At 51.5% G+C, this 16,335-nt stretch overlaps 1 pseudogene; it reads right to left on the reverse strand.

Moving 5' to 3' along the window:
* Positions 1–443: 443 nt before the first annotated feature.
* LOC129086953 (60S ribosomal protein L18-like) lies at positions 444–1,084 on the reverse strand (annotated as a pseudogene).
* Positions 1,085–16,335: the final 15,251 nt, after the last annotated feature.

Here is a 16,335-nt window from a genome sequence, read left to right on the forward strand (position 1 = left end):
CAGCGGGTGCTCACTGAATAGGGGTATAGTATGAAGGCAGCGGAAGAATTTCAGGGATTTAGGCAGTGAAAGGATTAAGCTGAGAACGACAGATTTCTCTTTCCGAACTCAAGAGGCAAGTGCTCCCAAGTGCTGCAGGAGGAATGGAAGTTGGACAGGTAAACAAGCTGAAGGACAAACTGGGAAGCAAGAGTGGGGTGGCGACAGCGCCTCCTGTGGGGGGCATCCAGAGCTCCACCCTTCACACCAGGGAAGCCTCTAGACGGCCTCCATGCCAAGTCTGCACTCCATTTTATCTTCAACATCCAAAAAACTTTTAAAGATTTTATTTATATATTTTTCTTCGAGAGGGAGAAGGCAGGGAGAAAGAGAGTAGGAGAGAAACATCGATCAGTTGCCTCTCACCACCTGGCCTGCAACCCAGGCACTGCCGTGACCAGGAATCAAAGGATGACTTTCTGGTTCGCAGTCAGGTGCTCAAGCCACTGAGCCATACTAGCCAGGCAAAAATTTGTTAATAACAAGGTAGGATCTGGGGCTAGTTTTTGTAGCTCTGGCTTGAACTCCCGGCCCTTGGAGTTCACATAGGGTCTGGTGTGGCTGTCATGGGTTGCGGCGGGGGCCTTGCCAAAATGCCTGTACGCCTCTCGGCCCTTTTGAGGACCAGAAAGTAGGATAGTGCCACCACCCTTGGAGGAGTCCAGGACGAGCTGGTGGAAGGTGAGACACTTGGCCTTGAGGATGCAGCTCGAGGGCAGCTGTTTCACACGAGGCACACACACCTTCAGTTTGGGCACCTCATGCACAGGCACATCATCACCATCGGTTATAGTCCCTACAGCTGCAGCCGTTTTGCCCTCCTGCCCAGGAAGCTTCATCTTCCGGATCATTCAGGAAAGGGACAGAGGTGGCCCGTTCGTGTGACTTATGAACAACCTCTTCAGAACCACTTGCTTGAAGGCTGCATTGGTTCGTCTGGCTAGAAACCTGGTAGCTTGACCAACAGCCTTAGGTGGTTGTCCTGGCTCTTAGGCTTCTTGCGTGGAACCTTGTGATCTTTGCTGTGGTGGGTGTCAACTCCCATGATGGCGCCAGGTCTGGGCGGGGCCGAAGTCTGAACCCTCTCCATCCACATGTCTCCCCACCTGTTTCTTCTCTTGGCTTCCCCATTTCAGTAGATGGCAGCACCAGGTTAGTTGCTTAATCCCGAAACCTGGGCATCTGCTTTGAGTTCTCCCTGTCTCTCACTCTCCATATGGACTCTCTCACCAAGACCCGCTGATTCCCTCTCCAGTCTTCACCCCAGTCCAGGCTCTCCTCTTCTTTCGCAACACTTCCCCCTAATCCAGGCCACATCATCTCCCTTCTGAGACTCTGCCCTAACCTCCCGCCTTGCCCCCTCTGATTCATTCCCCCACAGCATCTAGGGTAAGCTTTCAAAAATATGAGCTGGGACAAAAAATAAAAATAAAAAAAATAAGCCGTGCCTTCCACTTCCTGGTTTAAACTCTGTACTGGCTTCCTTAGCACACAGATTAAAACCTATACTCCTTTCCAGCTGGATCTGGTCCCCGCCTCGCTCCCCAGTGCCATTCTCTGCCGTTCCCTGCCCATGCCCCAGCCTCACTGGCCTCCGCTTCCACTCTGCAAACACCAAGATCAACTCCCCACGCCAGGGACTGGGCTGCTTTCTTGACCCAGACAATACCCACACTTCCCTCCCATGCTTTTCTTGGATGAATCCTTTTTCATCCCTTAGTTCTCAGTTTGTCCCCTCACCTCAACAATAAACCCTTTCTGATGCCTTTATCCAAAGAGGGCTTCCAGTTATTCTGTAGTTTAGCTTCTGTTATTTCCTTTGCAGCACTGTCCTTAACTGTTGACTTGTTATTTGTCTGCCTCTTCTGCTGGCCTGTAAGCTCTTTGAGGGGAGGGACCGTCATATTTGTTCTGTTCCCATAGAAAACACTGTGCCCAGCATGGAGGAGGTAGTTAGTCAATGCGTTTGAATGGCTGGATTGATGAGTGCTTTGACATCTTCTGGGGGGAGAGGGGGGCTGTAAGCAGGTCCTGTAGCCTGGGCTACAACCTGCTCCATTAGGGGTCTGTCTCATCTCTCTTTCTTTCTCTCAGGAGGCCTGTCTGCTGGCAGCCTACTAATTATATTTTACTTGACTATAAATCTTTCCGTTAAATGTAATTGAAAAACATACCTTTCGAATCATCGAATTAACCTAGCATCCACTCTGAGGCGGTAATTAAAGACTTCCTAGAATCTCCCACTGGTTCGGGGAGAACTGGCTCAGGGATCATCCTCTGCCAACCCCAAATGTGTAGGCACCAGTCCTCCTGCCCCCAGAAGGAAGGTGCGCAGGGCCCAGGCTGCCCACAGTTCAGGCCCGGGGGCTTAGCATGCTCCCCACCTCCTCTGCCCACTGCAGGATTCAGACCGCGGGGAGCAAGGCCAGCCCCAGCCCGCACGCCTTCCAGCCTAGGTGTCAATATTGCCCTCTCCTTGGCTCCTGGCTCAGCGCTGTCTCAGGTGGAAGGTCAGGAAGGAAGGAGAAAGAGAAGGAACAAATGTTTTCCCAGCTCCTTCAATGAGTCACATCGGTTCCAGTCAGTCTCTGCAGCTCCTGAAAGACAGGCTGAGGAACTGATGCTGTGAGAAGCCGGCAGTGTGGCAGGGTTAGAACTCAGATCAGAAGGCCGATGTGTTAGGACCTGGCTAATACTATTGTCTCCCTTCAGAGCCCCATGCAGCCTTTGGTGACGGAGGCCCTCGGGCCAGCCCCTCTCCCTTTCCAGGACTCCAGTTCCTCAACTCTTTTGGTTTCCTAAGCTCAAAACTCTGGGGTCGTCCTTGACAGTGCTCTTTAACACCCCACCCCTGACTCAGACGCACACCTGTCTGCTCCGCCTTCAAAATAAACGCGGAAACCGAGCGCGTCTCATCAGCCCGCTGCTGCCATCCGGGTCCCAGCTGCCAGGACTCCCTCCTGGAGGACCACAGGTTCTGCCTTTGGTCCCCTCCCATCTATTTTTGGTACAGCAGCCAGAGTGACTTTTTTTTTAAATAACAGTATATTATTATTTAAATCACAAACAGGACCTTTTACTTGTCACCATTAAAGGTCTGAATTTTAAATAGATTCTTGGGCTGGGGGCTTGTATCTGTCAGTTCGTTCAACCTGAGCACCCATCTCCTCCCCAGTAGCTTTTCCAGAACTGCTCCTTCCACCAAGAAACTCCTTGAGTGTTCTCAGTTCAAACGTGGGCTTCTTCAGCATTTTGACTTTTCTAATGAAGACATCATGGAGCAGATAAATAGATTGGCAAGCCTTTTGTATGTCTTCCATGGCTACCGGAAACCCATGCCCCCTCGTCCCTAGGCAACCAAAACAAAATATCACCTAATCTAAGAAGCTGCTCCTGCTCCTTCATCCAAAACTGCACCTCCTCTCCTCTCCTCTGCTCTATTTTCCTCTTTAATATATATCATTATCTAACGTGCTATGTATGTTACACATTCATCATGTTCATTGTCTGCTTCCCTCCCCACATTCATGTAAGCTTCCTGTGGGTGGGACTTGACTTGTAATAGCACTCCCAACATCAAAGACAGGACCAGGAACATCCTGGTGCTCAATAAACACATGTTACATGAATGAATGAATGTATGAACTCAATAATAAAGGTACTGAGATCAAGAATTTCAAAAGTGGCATCTACTCTCTAGGGGCAGGCAATGAAGGCACATCCTGGGGTCCAGCTCTTGGGTGCCTGGATTCCTCTCTCTTTTCCTGCCTGGTCTTCTTTTCTTTCCTGCCCCAGACACATGTTACGCTCATTTCTACTCGCTGTGCAAACCTCAGCGCCAGCTCTCTAACCTGTAGTCTTGTCCCTCCCCCTCTTCTCCCGCCCTGCCCTGACCAGCCCCTGACTCTTCCCTGCTCTTACTTTTCATGCTCAACCCTGGAGAACAGCAAATGGATGCTCTCTGGCAGGCTCTCAGAAGAATAATCAGTCTCGCCACCTGAGTCCTCCGGGGAGGATGGGGTTCACTTACTTTGCATACAACTTAGGCCAGGCTCTGAGTGGAGTGATTTAGACCAGCACTGTCAGGCAGAACTTTCCGCAATGATAAAAATGTTCTTTTTCTGTTCTGTTCAATGTGGTAGTCATTAGCCAATATGAGGTTATTAAGCATTTGAAATGTGGCTGTAACTGAGGAAATGGATTTTAAATTTTATTTTATTTTAATTAATTTAAATTTAAATAGCCACATGTGGCTAGTAGCTTCCAGTTGGGGATGCAGGATTAGACACGTTCTTTTATTTAATCTTTACAATTATCTTGGGGAGTAGGTATGATTATCCCCACTTTACTGAAGAAAAAGAGTGGCTAATCAGAATGAGAAGCCAGGTTTGTTGGTTTCTAGAAGCTTTCAAGGAGCTGTGTTCGGGCTTAGGGGTGGGAGTTGGGTGTGTGAGCGGGGCATGGAACGACAGCATTCGTTTTTTTCACTCGACAAGGCTTCATTGAAACTCACCTGCTAAAGGCTGGGATACACCCACAAATCTTTTATTGAATATCTCCTGGGACGCATTTTTATTCCCACTTGACAAATGAGAAGGTTGAGACTCAGCTAGACTCAGCAACTACCTGGTCTCCCCTATTGACTCTTCCCTATTCCCCTCCCCCAGCCACAGTCCAGTCTTCCTATAGAAGCTACAGTGAGCCTTTGAAACATTTGTCTGATCGCATTTTCCCTGTACTGCAAATTTGGCCAGAGCTCCCCATTTTGTCCCCAGAGAAAACTTTGTGTGTCCAGAGGCCTAGGGGGCACCGCCTGTGCCTCCCCCAACTCCCACGGAGACCTCGCCGGCAGCTGATCTCCCTCCACCCCTCGGTCCACCGCCATCTTGGCCTGTCGGACTGGGCCTGCCTCACAGCCTGTTTAATGGCTGCTCCCTGACAGCCACGCTGCCAGTTTCTTCAGCCCTGCAGGTCTTAGCTCAAATGCTGCCCTTCCAAATGTGGCCTACCCTAACCTCCTACTTCAAATGGCAAGCTCCGTCCCCCCACCCCCCCCCCCCCAAATCACCTCTTTGAGAACTTTCCCCCATAGCACTCACTACTTTCTAACATAAACATGACTTACTGACATATTATGTCTGTCTCCCCAGCTAGAATGTAAGCTCCTTGAAGGCAAGGATCTTTGAAATATCCTAGTGCCTGGTACATAGTAGGATTATCAATGCAAATATGTCAAATAAAGGAACAAACCTGTCCTGGGTACTTCTTCCTTTGCAGCAGGAGGGCACAGATTCTAACTTGAGCCCCTTTGCTTCCAAATCCCAAGTTCATTCCCTCAAAGCTTTTCCTTAAGTATTGTCTCCAGTCCCTTCCCCAAGTTCTCTCCCTTAGGGTGACCCAGGGCTGACCCAGAAGTTCCCTGTTCCTGAAGTGTTTAGCCCAGGCAGGGATATAGTTCCCTTTATGTACCCTCAGCTCTGATGCCAAAGAATTTTACTGAAACCCAGAGACCCTCCTCCCTTCAAGGCAGGAGCCAGGGATCTGTTTCCAGGTTACACTGGGGCAGGTCCCTCCCCTCCTTCGCTGCTTCAGGGCCTTCCGCTCCCTCTCTGCTGAGGAGGGGCTGGGCCACGGAGCCTGGTCATTTCCTCCTTTCAGTGATACGCCCGCCCGGGGGAATCTCTCCACCCCACCCCACCCTACACCTGGGTATGCAGCCCCACAAGGGCACGTAAGTACGTATGGGGAATACTCCCTCGTCTCTGGCTCCCCGCTCCATGAGGAAGGTGACAGAGATGTGTTTTCTTGGTGGATGTAGGAGCAGGGGCTCGTCTTTGAAACTGGTAACTGGGGTTGTTCACGACTCCATTAGGAGGGATGGGAGCTAGCAGGAAGGGCTTCCCAAAAGTTAGGAAATGAAGTAAAGGTATGAAGCTTCTTCCCCACTTAAAGGCTAAGAGAGTTAAATTCACTCGCCTTCCTGAATGCCTGGTTTTGTGCATCTTCTTAAAGGTCTAAGTTACATGGAAAAATGACTGCTGGCTCAGAGCTCCAGAGCTCATCTCTCTCCAGCTTGTCTCCTCTACTCCTCCGCATCCCCTTTTCCACCTCCTTCAGTTCAAGGCCACTTGCTGGGGCCCAAACGGGGGCCAGCTCCATAACATGTATGCCAGAAAACATTAACCCATGTCAAGAGGGAAGAGCTGACCTCTGATGTATGGTCCAGCCACCGTCTGGCTAGGGAGGTGAGAGGAAAGGCCATGGCTTCAGGCCAGTCCCAGCTCTGCTGGATCACAGCTGTGTGGTCCAGAGAAGTTGATCAACCTTCATGAGCCTCAGCTTTCTCATCTGTAAAATGAGGCTACTGATATATGCCCTACAGCATTGTACAATTTGGAAGTGGCTCATGGGAAATCCCTGGCACAGGGGTGGCATTTAATAGTTTCTATTATTATGACTATGATTACCTAAGCTCCAGGAGGCCCTTTCTTTCATCCCCATGGATGAGTGGGGGCCTTTTTCTCTATTGTTCTCCATCTGGAACTTTCATCTGGACCAGAGCAATGGTTTCCTTACTGGCTTCCCTGTCTCCAGTCTCACTCTGTTCTAACCTCTACACCCTGTCAAAATCCTTTTCCTCACACTCAATCCAAACCCATCGCTCCCCACTGAAAATTCCTCCAAAATTCCCCACTGCATACCAGGACACAGTGAGCATAGTGAGTAAGAGCTTGGGCTCTGGGGTCAGACACGGGTTTGATGCCCAGCTCTGTCACTTTCTAGCCATATCTTTTAGGCAAGTTCCCTGTCTAAAGATTCAGAGTAATATCCCGGAACCTCAGTTCACTCACCGAAAAATAGGATAATAGTACCTTCTTTGTGCGGTTATTGTCATGAAGAAATGAGGCAATAGTTCTACCTATTACTATGACAACGTAAAAAAGTCACAACTCCCAAGCATGGCAAGCAAGGCTGTCTACAGGAGTCAGGCTTCCTGATTTTTAGAGCAGGATTGTGAGAACGAAGCCTCTGGCCTGCCCACCCCACCTTGCTCCCTGCCATCCTCCACACCAACCCCATGTTCTGGCTGGCACGGTGCATCCATCCCCTTTGCCGTGTCTTCTTTTGGTGCCTTCGCACATGCTGCTCTTGCAGCCTAGAATGCTCTTCTTTTCTTGCCCAGCTGGTAAATTCCTACTCATGAGTTAAGACCTTATTCAAGCCCTTGTCTTGGCAAAGCCTTCCTCGATCCCAGAGGGGGTTGATCACGTCCTGGTGGTCTACCATCCCAGCCTTTACCTCTGCTTAGTATCAGGTGAAAAGTCATAGGCCCAGGTTGCCTGGGCTGGAATTCTAACTCTGCCCCTCCCTACCTATCTGGGTAACCTTAGGCAAGATACTTCGTCTGTCTGTGCCTCAGTTTCCTGATGTGGAACGCAGGGTGAAAATAATAGTATCTGTCTGATAAGGGTGTGAGGAATAAATGAGTTACTCTATGCAAAAAATTTGCTCCCACGCTTGGCACAGAGTAAGTGCCCAGTAAGGTTAAGCTGCCATATTTATTATTCCAGCTTCTTCCCCCCGCCCCCGGGACAGGGCTCAGTTTGCATGCTTGTCTCCCCCACAGGCTGTGAGCTTGGAGGGTAGGGGCTGAAGCTTGTTCACAAGGCTGGTGCAGAGTGAACATTTGGCACCTCTGCCTGGAGGGACAGTCATGAAGGTTCTCCTTTATCCAGAGCTTTCTCATTTGTCCCTTAGGATAATCCTACAGGCTGGTATTAATGTTCTTCCTATTTTACAGATGAGAAAATTGAGACCTGGAGGTGAATGCCTTAGGGCTCTAGCAAGTAGCAGAGACAAGGTCTACTCTCGGACCCAGCTGAGGACCCAGCTGGCTCCAATAAACCCCCCTGAGCCTCAATTTCCTCATCTATAAAATGGACCTATAGCTATTCTTCCTCTCTCTCAGGCTTACTATGTGAATATATGTAAATGTAAGAGGGAGAAGGGGGTTTGAGTTCCCCCCCATGAACTAGGTAATGTTTTGTCTAAGAACAAGGGCTATTCTGGGGGTGAAACTGAGGAGTGGCTGAGACTCAAACAGCCCCAAAGCCCCAATCAATTCACCCCTCTCCCTAGGGTGTGTCTGGAGCCTGGGGCCAATTCAGCAACCTCCCCCCTTCCTGGGCCCACTGCCAGCCCTCCGCCCCTTCCCCCCACCCTTTGACACTGGAAGACAATGGTGGGCAGGCCCGGCCTTTGTGAGAGGGGTCAGGCCAGTTAATCTTGGGCTGGGTTGAGGAGGAGCATGTAGGGGGACCAGGGGAAGGGAGAGGGGGCTGCATGTGGGGGACAGACAACAGAGGGCTCCTGAGGGTCGGGAGGACGTTGGAGGCCAGGGGCCCAAGGAGTAAAAGCTTGAACATGCTTTGGGGAGCGTTTCCTCTGAATGTAGATTTGAGATCCTATTAAACTTGCCAAAAATTTGTGTTAGCTAATGGATTCTTAATTCTGTCTAAAATGAGAGAGGGAAAATTATGCCATTCATCTTGTATTGGTTTGAAATTACATCTGACACCTAATCGATCATACTGTGGAACATTAACTCTTTGGAAGAGACCCAACTTTTCCTCTCTCCCTCGCTTTCCAGAGCTCTCCAGCCACCCCCACCCCGATTCCTTCTTTTGTATTTCATTAACTAAGCAGAGCTCTGGATGTCTCTGGGGGTGTGGGGTGGGAGTTAGGGAAAGGGACCCTTTGCATCGGAGGGGATAACCAGGACCCCCAATCTCATGCCCAAGGCTGGAGCCCCTGCTTCCAACCTTCAAGTGACCTCCTCCCTCTCCCTGCTTTTTCCTTTGCTTCCTGCAATCTGGAAATGCAGAACTGAAGGCATTGGGGTGTGGGGTGACCTCGGAGCCACCTTCGGGGCACCGGGGAGAGGCGGGGAGCACGGCAAAGCCGAGCTAGCACCTGGGGCAGGGGCAGGGGCCTTGGCAGGGGGCTCACCTGCGACTTGCCTGGCAGATGGGTGAGGAGGCGGAGGGCAGACGACAATAGATTTGCCTCTGGGGAGCCTGATGAGCTCTGACTGAAAACCCCAACCCCAGACCTGCTTTTCCAGGAGGAGGACTTTCTGACAACAGAGAGAACCCACTGGAGGCAGACAGACCTGGGCTGGGATCCTGGCTTCCACTCCTGACAAGCTGTGTGACCTTGGGCAAGTTACATAACACCTCTGAGTCTCAGTTTCCTTCTCTGTCAGAGCAGGATAGATAAGCTGGCAGGGGCTGGGCCGAGAACTGGATGAGATAATCCAGGTAAAACTGGGACAGAGCCTACAGCCTGGCACACAGTAGGTGCCCAATAAAGGTGACAGTCACTTCCCTCCCCACTTCTGCCGCTTCTCTCTCCCCTTGCCCCCACTTCACCTTCTCTCCCACCCCTGGTTCCCTGGCCCCTCCCCCAGGGCAGACCGAGGGCTGAGAAGCCACAAAGTCAAATCAGGCCAGGAGGGCGGGCCAATGTCTCCTCCTAAAAGGACACTTGAAGGAGGCCTGGGCCTCCTGGGTTTCTGCAGTGCCCCCCTTTCTTCCTGGAGCTCCTCTATCTCCTCCAAAACTTGTGGGGGTTGTCTCCTACATGGAGAGTTCTCTCAGCAAAGCCCACTGTGCCTGGAAGGGAGGGACTCTTGAGGAAGGGGTGCTCTAGGAAGTGAGGTCAGGAGGAGGGGCACTCCAGCAGGGAGAGAGCCGCTTGCTTTCATTCATGCAGCCCATATTCTCTAGGGAAAGGTAGATCGGGTGGGAGTGGGGGCTCGGTCCCTTAAGGGCAAGGGAGAGCAAAGGAGACCAGATCACCATGAGAAAGGAGGAAGCAGGGACCCTCTCCTTACTTCCCCAGGAGACACAATGGCTTCTCCCTTAAGCTGGCTTAGGGCACAACGTAAAGAGAAGTTTCCAGGACCTTCCAGTTTCATATGAGAGAGGGTCATCACGGAAGGTATGTGGCATACAGCTGGCCTCTGGCACAGGACAGTGGCGGCGGGGTGGGGGGGGGGCGGGGGGCGGCGCTGCTGAGGTGCCTCTTTCATGGAAATGTGGGCAGTCTCTGGACTCTGTGAGTATTGACTTCCTTCTCCATAAGCACCCACAAATACCTGAGTGGATGAATGCAGGTGGGGTAAGTGACCAGTCAAGGTCACACAAGGAATCATTAGCTCCTATCAGGTATCTGTTCCAAGCGAAGGAAATAACCTCAAGTGCCCCCACTGTATTCTTGGACCTTGTGGAGGAGCCCCACTGTGCTGAGGATAATGGGGAAATCTCATCCAGTACCCTCATTTTACAGAGGAGAAACCCAGAACCCAGCAAGGGGGTATATTGACCAAGGACACAGGGTGGGGCAGGGCAGCCAAGGACATAGGCTCTAACTCTCAGGCTAGTGCTCTTCTCTGCCTGCGTCATAAATCTGGAGGGATATTACCCAGTCCCAGCAAAGCCTATGCTGTTTCTGGGGAGGGGGCTGGAGTTTGGGGAGGGAGGGAGAAGAGCTGCTGAGGGAGGCTTTCCCTGAAGAGAGAAGAGCAGAGGGGGCTGGGGATGTTTCTTCACTCCCTCTCCCGCCCCAACACACATACAAACACACAGTGGCAGGAATTTTATTTCCAAATGTCCCTTCTCTGGGGAGCTCACTGTTTCCCAGGAGACGCCTGGTGGAGATGCCCCTTCCTGCCAGCCTCCCTGGCAGCCACTAGGCGGCTGTGGCTCCCTATTCTGCCTAGAGACGCCACAGTGAGGTCCCATATGGTTCATATTAATAGGAAGTGGAGTCGAGGCCTATAGGTGCTGATGACAGAGCGGGCCAGCCAGGGGCGGGTGGGCAGCCAGGCCAGTGGGTAGACTGAGGAAGCTGCTCACAGGGGTCGCATTAATCAAGGGCATAGCGTGCCTTTGGCATAAAGGTGCTGACCTGCATTTGGTCACCAGGGTAAAAAATTCCTCCTTGACATTTTCCCCCCAAGCTGGCAATGTTTTTATTTTAAATATAAAAGCAATGCATAATGTTATAAAAATAGATAATTCCGACAAAATAAAATGAACAAAGCTCTAGACTCAACTTTTATAATTTTTTTCCCCCCTCAGGAAAACAATTAGCTTCTGGCTAAGGAGTCCAGGACAAGAGCCTGCTGTGTTCAGGAAAAAGGGGGAAAGCATCATAACACTGTGGAATGTTCTAGAATCTGGAAGGTCCTGCAGCAAATAACCTTGTATTGAAGAGGCTGACACATGTGTCTGTCTGTTCCCTCCACTCCCCCCCAGAAGATCCGTGGCTTCAGAGTGCAGTTCTTCCCACCCACTCTGTTGTTCCTGCAATTCCCACCTGCTGGGTGCACCATGCTGCCCCAGTGTGGTCATCCAGGAAATACGGGCTGGAAGAATAAATTAATGAACTCACAGATGAGGAAACAGACCTAGATATAGACACTTAGTTGCCTGAGTGGCCCAGGCCACTGGCCACTCAAACAGGATTCACAAACAGGATTGCCACAGGTCTGGAAATGCTGGCCTCAAATTCTCGAGCTCCCTCTTTCCCAGGATTGACAGGAGCTAAAGATTGGAGTTAGCCAAAAGGGCCAACCCTGTATTAGAAATTTCCCAGGTCTGGTCCTTGTACAAAACAGGGTTCCTGTACCAGAGGGAAACTGTCTGAACTTGTAGAAAGAGGGGTCCCAAAGAGAGAGAGAATGAAGGAGTGACAGAGGGCCTGATGAGAACTGAGAAATTAAATCCATGCCATGCCAATGAAGTGGAGAGCAGCTTTGTCCCTCTACCCTGCCAAGGAAGCAGCTCGGGCTGGAAGGTTCCATGTCATCTCCTACCTAAAGGGATTGAAGCATTTGGAGAAGACTTACCTCCTTCGAGGAGAGAGGAGGGCTCTATCCAGCACAGCAGCAGAGATGGATGCCTGCTTCTCACCTCCCTTTCTCCTTGCCAGATAACTTAGGTAGAGCCCTGCTGTCAACCTATTATCCCATTTAGCCCTTGACAACTGAGAGGTCTTAGCCCCATTTTACAGATGAATAAACCAAGGCTAAGAATGGTAAAGTGACTTGCCCAGGTCAGAAACCAAGTGGCAGAACTAGGAAGGCACTCTCAGGCCTGGCCCCCAGCTGTTCAGTACTTGGTTTCCAGGGGGGCCGGATTTTGTGGCCAGACCACCCCCTGCTAGATTTGGGGATAGGTTCTCTAACTCACACAGAGGCCTCTGGCCTTCCTTTAACCTCAAATCCTTGCTGTGTCCTGTTCTGTTTCGGCATACCCTGTACCCGCTTCCCCTGAGAACTGTACTTAAGGCGACCCGGGAGGCATGTGATAAGACATGTGCCGGCGGCCCTTGGCCCCCGGTGATCAGTGCTCCTTGACGATGTCACCTTTCCCATTTGGCCAAGGCTTATTCTTCCGAAGTCCTGTCCATAACTGTGCTCCCTCTGCACCCCAAACCCCCATATCTTCCTGGGGAAGGCCCAAAACCTTTGCAGAAACCCGCACCATTCACGGCCCACGGCTGGCACCTTGGTCCCAAACACCAAGCCCCAGACAGCTCCGATCCTTCTTGGCGCCCTCCATGCCCAACGGGACTAGGGGGTGGGGTGGGGGCAAAGGCCGGGCTGGCCCTCCCTCCCCGCTCTGCGGTCAGCAGCAGAGCCCCGAGGGGCCGGCAGCCCGAGAAGCGTCGCGGGGAGACGGCCCGGAAACGGGCCCGCAGATGCCGCCTCTGCCCCCCTTCCTTGGCCGGGGCCCCCACGGTGTCGGGGAGCAGGAGGAATCAATCAGGATAATGAAGCCGCAGCCTGCCACGCACCGCGGGGGCACCGAGGAGTCGGGGCCGGTGCCAAGTCCGCCAGACGGTTCGGAGGAGCGGAGCCCGGCACGGCCGGGCCGCGGCGACCGCGGCGGCTGCGGCGGCGGAAGCACCGAGCCGGTGAGCGGAGGCCCGACTTGTCTCAGCGCAAGCCCCTGGCAACCGCGCCTTGGCAACCGGGACGCCCGAGAGGAATCTTAAAGCTGCAGCGCCTCCTTTCCTCGCAGCCGCCGCCTCCCCTACCCCGGGGGAAAGGGTCGTGCCCAGAAAGGTTGATGGTGGGGGTCACGTTCTGTGCCTCTCGGGTCTTGGGGGTCCGACTGATACCCTCACTTGTTTGTCAAACGTAGATCGAGCCTACGTGCCCAAGCGCGGGCTAGACAATGGGGGAGGAGAACGGGCGTGATTAAAAAATGAACAAGGTCCTGCCAACGGGAGTTCACAGTCTAGCGCGCAAGGCAGACCAGACTGGCTGAGGTGAGCAAAGCCCTGTGTTGCCCAGGATAAAGGGGCTTCCGCTGGAGGGCTGAGCGGCTGTTAGAAAATATTCCTGCAGCACCTCCCTTGCTCCAGGCCGTGAGTTAGACGCTTCTTTCCTGTGAGATGCATCATTATCATTGCTATCGATCCGATTTTAAAGATGAAGAATTAGAGGCCCAGAGAGGTGAAGTTAATTAGCTAAAATCTCGTTTTATGTTTTGGACAATCTTGGACAATCTGACTTTGGTCAGCTTTCATTACATCATGATGCCTGGAAGGTTAGACCTGAGTGAGGACTTCCTGATACAAATTGTGTAAGTAGTAAAGAGAAAGAATGGCTAAAGGCAGAAGTGGTTAATTTTCCCTTCTTCTGCCCACTACCCTGACCCTCTCTGCCCTGTCCTGTGGGCCTGTATATAGGCAGAGGGATAGAAGAGGTGACCTCCAGAGATCCCTCTGGTTCTGTGATTTGATATCTTCTGCCTGAAGTCCAGGCACTGTGCCACTCTTCTGGGCAGCAGCAGTTGGCAAAGGGCTGCAAACTGGGGGAGATTCCAGGCTTCTAAAACAAGGGGTCAGGGGTGGTGTGGGAGGATTAGCGGGGGTGGTAAGAGGGCTTTGGCAAAAGGAAGCCTGAGTCAACATCATTAGGAAGGCTGGACCTTATCTCTCCTGCTCTTGTCCACCTCTCTGTTTCTGCACATTCATTCAGGTAAGAAATTTGTGCCAAGGCCTGGGGTAGGCTTGGATGCTATTGGTGAGGCAAAAATCACACTGGCTTTGGAGCCAAGCCCATCTGGTTTCAAATCCTGGCTCTGTCACTTATTAGCTATGTTAGCTTGAGCAGGTGACTCAGTGTCCCTGAGCCTCATTCAGTTTCCTCATCTGTAGAGTACAGACATTGTTATCTACCTTTCAGGGTTATTGGGAGACTTAAATCCAGTGAGATAAATGTATGTGTGGTGTCTGGCACATGGTAGATGCTTAACAAATTTAAAGATGTCTTTGCTCATTTTTGGTAGCCTGATAATGGCTCCCAAAGATATGTCCACATCCTAATTCCCAGAACCTGTGAATGTTACCTTATCTGGGAAAAGGGTCTTTGCAAATGTGGTTGAGCTGAGTCTTGCTGTGGGGAGATTGTCCTGCCTGGGTCACCTGGCTGGGTTCTAAATGTCACCACAAGTATCTTTCTAAGAGACAGGCAGAGGGAGATTATACACGCACAGAAGAGTAGAAGGAGATGTGAACAGAGGCAGAAATTGGAGTGATGTGGCTACAAGCAAAAGAATGCCAGCAGCCACTAGAAGCTGAAGGAAGAGATTCTCCCTTAGAGCCTCTAGAGAGAGCACAAGAGTCCTGCCAACATCTTGATTTTCGTGCAGTCAAACTAATGTTGAACTACAGGCCTCCAGAAACATGAGAGAATAAATTTGTTTTAAGCCACCAAGGTGGTGGTAATTTATTACTGCAGCCTTGGGAAACTAATACACTTACATTGGAGATTCCATCTTGAACAAAACCTAGTACCTCCCCTTTAGGAGCTCACAGGCTGGTGGGAAATAAGAGAAGGAAAAAATGCATAGGGATGCCCAGAAGGTGGAAGACTAAGGTAGGTAAGGCTGTGGGAGTTAGAGAAGGAGTTAGCCAGGACTAAAGCAGGAAGGACATTCCAAGGACAAAATTAAATTTGTTAAGCATCTACCATGTGTCAGACACCACACATACATTTCTCTTGCTGCATTTAAGTCTCCCAATAACCCTGAAAGGTAGATAATAATGTCTCTACAGATGAGGAAACAGTGTGGGTAAAGGCACAGAGTAGGAGAGAACACTGTCTCCAGGAATCTGTCACACATTTGGGATGGCAGGTGCATAGGGATGTGGGGGGGGCCATGACAGAACTGCTGAGATGGGCAGCAGGGGCAAGAGAACCAAGTAGCTTCCACCCCAGAATAGAATCAGTCCCTCCACAATGTGCTGGCACTGGGCCCCTGGTCAGAGAACCCAGGGCTGTCAGTACTGGACAGCCCTGGAGTCCGTCCAGCCCGGTCCTGCCATCTCGCACATAGGGAAATTGAGGCCTATAGAAAGGGAATCCATCCAGGGAATAAGCTAGAGCCAGATGGCTGCACTGTGGTCTCTCTCTCGAGCCTAAGTGTCCCATTTCTGAGGGTCTCAGAGACACTGCCTGGTGGTCCCTCTGTAGCCTACTTCCAAAAACACAGGCTTTATGGTCTCCAAACAAGGAGGGGTGGCTTGCATATTATTTACGTGTTGGTAATCAGATGAGAGAGGCAGATTCACTCGGCCCTTCACTTCATGACCCCCCAGTATCCCCCATTGTATCTCACTCCCGTTGAGCTCTTCTTCCTCAGCCATCTCTTGACCTCAGCATCTTCTTCCATAATTCCAGCCACTTCTCCCATAATTCCAGCCCAGAGGGCCTCACCCCTCAGGGCCCCCTACCTAGTCCCAGCCCAATCCCTACTGTAGTATTTGATCCTGCCTGGAAAAAGTACCTGGTGGATTTTTAGTATATCTAGTTCGGGTGAAGGATCTTGGAGCAGGTTACAGTGGAAAGAAAGATGATGGGCTTTCCAGCTGGAAGGTTACTCTGGGAATGGGGAGCAGTGAGCTCTGACTCTCTGCAGCCCAGGGGCCATCTGAATGGGGCTATGGAGTGGGGGAGGAAGGTGCTCCTTGGGGATCTGGTGGGCAGGTGCCAGCTGCATGCCCCAGGCCTGCCCCAAGCCCTTGGCTGGCGGCCACACCAGCCATGAAGCTGAACCTTTGTTGAGGGAGGGGGAATCCCGGGGAAGGTCAGGAAGTGTCCTTTGGCCTGGCAGCCTAACACTGGTTAGGCTGAGGTAACCGTGCAAGTTATTGTGGATCCTCCAATTGGGATAGGACATCCAGATTCTTGGGGCTGTCAACCCATCACAGAAAATT

This window comes from Pteronotus mesoamericanus, unplaced genomic scaffold (assembly GCF_021234165.1).
Source record: "Pteronotus mesoamericanus isolate MK-2021 breed Mesoamerican mustached bat unplaced genomic scaffold, CSHL_Meso_final scaffold_476, whole genome shotgun sequence".
Taxonomy (NCBI): domain Eukaryota; kingdom Metazoa; phylum Chordata; class Mammalia; order Chiroptera; family Mormoopidae; genus Pteronotus; species Pteronotus mesoamericanus.